Below are 5,579 nucleotides of genomic sequence, written 5' to 3'. Positions count from 1 at the left end.
ACCCCCCGATTAGCTGAGCTCGCTTTAATTAGCGCCGAGCTAAGTGCCAGTAATTAGCCGCATTGTGTCACCTGCCAGAGGCCCTGCACCATCGCAGCACGTTGCTATGGCTACCGGAGGACAAGAATGGAGGGGCGGAGGACAGAAAGCTAGAGGAGAGGAAGAGAGAGCGAAAGCGCCAACATTAGGCATGATCCAAACAAAAACAGCATGCGGCGGGGCCACGGATGAAGATTTGTTTTCCTGTGAAAAAGTCCATTGCGATACTAAAGATTAATAAATGACAAACAAATTACTCGTGCATGAAAGGCTGGTAAACCAATGAACAAAATAAAGGTGAACACCATAAACTCATCCTTTTAGTGATGCTTGATGTGCTTAAAAATGCTTTAGAATCATTTATCATTCAAAAATGACACAATGAAACTTTCTGATACATGGCAACAAACTTTCTTGAATAGTGCAGAATTTTTCAGTAGTTACTTAAAGGTCTAACTAGATTCCTGAAGGAAGTATTGGTTTGCAAAGGAGAGGCAGAATAGTTGAAGGTAAATTTAGGTTTTGGAAACTGAAAGATTGTTTCCAGTCACCATTGCTCAGTATCTTAGAGATGGTGAAATGCAATCAAGTATGCAAAAACTGTATATATCATTACTGAGAGATTTTGAATGGTGGACATTATATTATTTATGATCTCATTATGGTTATATTTTTTAGGGTTTTATGCCTTTATTGTTAATAGAGCAGTGGGGATGTGATAGGAAAATATAGGGAAACTGGATTCGGCAAAGGGCAACAAAAGATTGCTTACGCTGGTGAGTGTAACAGCAGAAATTAAAAGTCTTGTACTTTGTTCATATAATAAACAATTGTAGCTATCGGTGAAATATCATTTGTTTTGCTAAAAAAAAAATATGAAGACCAAAATATCAAAACTAGTGGGAGGGAAAATATTTGAATGTATAATGCAGGTTGTTCTCATTCGTGACCCTCAACATTCAAGATTTTGAAGGATGGAAATGACAGGAGCTGCAAACTTCTCAAACAGGAATGGTGTTAGGGGAGCTGCATGGAGACTGACTTCAATGTCTTTCTTGATCAAACAAGGCCCTCTGCTGGTCATGCAGAAGCCACCGCTTCCGGAGACCAGCAAACTGGGTTCATTTAATCCATTTACACGTCTAGGTCCCGCCAAAATATGGACACTTAAGTCACAGTTAAAAATGAATCAATTTCAAACTAATCAAGTGACAACTGCAAAAACATGCTGAAATAACTTTTGCCTTTAACCTTTAGCCAACTGGTTCCAAAGTCATGTTGGGATATAAATATCAAAATGATCCACTAACGTTTGACAAACAGAAAGGGTAAAAAAAAAAAAAAAAGTATTCATTTTGAACAGTATTGTTATAGCATCTGAAACCACACAAACTTAGTTGTATTGATGGAAGACAATCAAACTGTATTCTGAAAGTTCTTCAACAAGAGTAAAACACTCTTTTGAGCCAGATCTTAAGTAGTCGAAAGAGACATTACGCTCGTTGTGCACACACACACCTCCTCAAAAACAAATTCATGGCAATGAATATGCAGGGTAGATAGAAAAAAAAAAAGACCGCAGCTATGAGCTGTCCAAAACACAGTGAGAAATGTGCTTTTTCACTGCAGTGGGAGAGAGGCGTTATGTGGGCCTCTTCGGAGCCCAGCTGAGGCAGAGTAACAGGGTTTCTCCTGCTGACGTCAGAACAGTCCGTGTAAACGCGCAGTCTCTAGGGAAGGAAACAGAGAGAGCAAAAAATAGCGAGAGTGGAGGGAGAGCGGGCCACCTAGCAACCCCTCATCCTGCTGCCATGGAGAGCAGAGGAGACAAACCTATAGGAGAGAGATGAGATGATGCAAGCAATGGGCAAACTCAGGGATTCCCTTATCTGGGGTTCACACCAGCCCATGTCCCAGGAATCACCCCACACACCGTGGGACTGCAGCAGTAATGAGATTCAGTTACTGCAGAGCCTTATGTAACCAGCTAGGGACATGTTTTCACCATTGCACACATTCAGTGTGTATAACAAACACATAACGAATGCAGAAACACAAGCACTTTTAACAGAGTAGAGATAACCTTAAAAGCACTTTGTATAAAGTATAAAAACAAAGGCATTCTGTAAAAGAAGCTGCTATCTTTGCACACAGAAAAGATCTATGATTAACGTAACATATGACACGTTACGTGAAGCTAATGCGTGTGCACTTGTGAGACAAACACGACCTGAAATGTGCCTGACTGAATGTGTTATTCTTTATATCACTTTCATTCTGCTTCTTTGTTTATTTGCACAGTTAAACTGGTTTTAATTGGTAAAGATAATTAGCTTTCTCATTACAGAGATGTGAGATACACACCATCAATAACATTCATTACTGCTCACTAAAGCTCTTGCTGCATGCTATTATCTATCTATTAACTTCCCCAGTTTACAAAATGATATTATTGGATGACTTGCTCCACCTAGTGACATTGCTTAGTATTGGTCTGTGATAATATTTGGATTAAAACTAGCACATAACCACTACAGCCTTGGTCGTTGTTGCTCATCAGGCTGGAAAAGGTTACAAAAAAAGAGTTGACTCCACAAATCCACAATCAGACTGTGTACAAATGGAGACTGTGAAACAAATTCATGACCACTGTTACCCTTCCCCAGGAGTGGTCAACCAACAAAGTGGTGGTAATATCATGGTTTGGGCATGGTTTGCTGCATATGGGCCAGGAAGGCTTGCCATCATTGATGGAACAATGAATTCTGAATTATAAAAGCAAATTCTAAAGGAAAACGTCAGGACATCTGTTTAAGAACAGAGTCTCAAGAGAAAGTGGATCATGCAGCAAGACAATGAACCCAAGCACACAAGTCGTCCTACCAAAATATGGTTGAAGAAGAACAAAGCTGATGTTTTAGAATGGCCAAGTCAAAGTCCAGACCTTAATCCAATTGGAGCTGAAGCAAGCAGTTCATAGGAGGAAACCCACCAACATCACAGAGTTGAAGTGGTTCTGGGCTGAGGAATGGGCTAAAACTCCTACAAGATGTTGTGCAGGACTGAACAGCATTTACAAGAAACTTTACCTGCAGTTATTGCTGCAAAATGGGGTCACACCAGATACCGAAAGCAAAGATTCACATATTTTTGGTAGTCACAGATGTGCAACACTGGATAATTTCTCTCAATAAATAAATAACAAAGTATATATTTGTCTCATTTGTTTAATTGGATTCTCTTTGTCTACTTACAAGACTTGTGTAAAAAACTGATGACCTTTTGGGTCATGTTTATGAAGAAACAGAGAAAATTCTAAAGAGTTCATAAATTTTCAAACACTTTGTGTGTGTGTAATATACATATACATATACATATACACACACTGACAGCGGACACATCCAGTGTACAAACTAAGCAACTTAAACACCCCAAAAGGCAGTCAAAACAAAAGGTTTCTTAAAAGTATGTTCTTTATTTAAAAAAAAAAAAAAAGGACGCACGTTTCCAACAGCGTTTCAAGTTAAAGCGAGCTAAATAGACAGTCATGTTGGCCTGAGGAAGTAGCCATAGCAACATCGCTCAAGCGTATTTAAAGGTTATTGTCAAGGCATAAATGGGCAACTGTCATCAGTTAATTACAGATTTACACATTACCAATATCTCACAAAAACCTTCCGTGTTTAAAACCTTTAGTCTTTAAGAACTTGGCATTTCACTAAAATTGCAGAGGCACCATAAGACATTCTCACTGCACGAGACTAAGGTCAACCGATTACCTTCTCAAACACTGTAAAACTGTAAAGTGTGTGTCTGCTAGACTGCCAAAATATGCTTGTGTCAACTTTTAAGAGTACACTGACATACAGGTGACCTCAAAGCTAACAGGCTTGGAGTTTTGTGGGGTTTAGTTTATATTAGGGATTAGGGTAATATAGAGTAATATTCAATGTATCATTCCATTTGAATTCACAGTGTTGCTATTATGACACATCTTCAGTTAAAAATATGGGCAATTAAATACACTGATGAGCCACAACATTAAAGTAAAAAACCTGCTCCGATGCATCAAAGCATGGTCTTCACAAGACCTCTGAACGTGTTCTGAGGCTTCATGGCACCAAGACATTAGCAGTAGATCCTTTAAGTCCTGCAAGTTGCGAGGTCAGGCCTCCATAGATTATAAAACGCCATCATGTCATTTATACATTCTTCAAAGTCTTACTGCCCTACACCGTAAAAAAAAATCCGTAAAATTTATGGGAAAAAAATCTGCAGCTGTGGTTGCCAGAATTTTACCCTAAAAAAATACGGTAGCAACATTTAACTTAAATTTACATTTAAAATCTGTAATTTCATTAACTGATATAATGTTAATATACCAACCTATTGAAGTACTGAAATCTGTTTTGTAACAATAATACACTAATAATAGTAATAAACTGATAACCACCAAAAGCAGGTGGCAATTAGAAAGTCACATGATGAACCAAAGCCCATCACAAGCAGCTTTTAAATATTAACATATATAGAAGGTGCACAGTGCCATTCACACAAACAGTAAACACCGTCATGGTAACACATGAAACTGAAATAATGCAATACACATTAATTTAATTAACAACACTAGATGTAACATACAACCCTGATGTACACAACTGATAAGAAAAACTAAGCTATAACTATCTGATAATTTTTTTTTTTTTAAATGTAATGCAGGGAAATCTGGCAATGTCAATTTACAGTTATTTACTGCAAATTATATGTTCTTTTTTCACTTCCAAAAACGGTATACTACTGTAAAATTACATGTAATGTCCAATAGTTTTTTTTTATAGTAGGGGAACCTACTGTTAACCATATAACAGCTTTTTACTGTAGTATTTTTACAGTCTTTTACAGTTAAATTAGCTGTCATTTTTTACAGTATAGCTAGTGAGGTAGATGACCTGTTGTACGGTTTACATTTTACAACTAGAAAAAGTATTCCTCTTAATAATAATAATAATAATAATAATAAATAATAATAATAATAATGCATCATTCTGCACATGCTAAACTTAAATCTATGCTATATCTTATATAAATATCGTATACATCTAAATCTAACTGGTCTGAATTCTGAAGCCGTTTAAGATTGAGAATTTATAACACCTAAACTAAAACAAAAGAGAAAGGATTTCTTCATCCTCCAAAAAAAAAAAAAAAAAAAAAAAAAAAACTGAAGGCAGATATTGAATTATGGTTGCTGTTCATGCAGCTAAAGGTTGCACAGTTATTACTGTTGTACAGAAGGGATATGGGTATTCTATAACTTTATAAGCAGACATAAGCAAAATTAAACATCTTTATGGTGTCCCCCAAAACCAATGGAGTCACAAATAAATAAAGAACGGAGCTGTGCAGGAGGTTTGCCAGATACAATTGCCTAGAAACATTTCACCTGGTATACTCTTTCTGATGAACAGAGTTAAAAAAGAAGAAAAAGAATCAAAGTAGTTTTAATTAGGCACTAAATGACAATTAAATGAATAATCCAT

This window comes from Barbus barbus, assembly GCF_936440315.1.
Source record: "Barbus barbus genome assembly, chromosome: 17".
Lineage (NCBI taxonomy): Eukaryota > Metazoa > Chordata > Actinopteri > Cypriniformes > Cyprinidae > Barbus > Barbus barbus.
The sequence above is the reverse complement of the archived record's forward strand: the minus strand, read 5'-3'. Positions refer to the sequence as shown.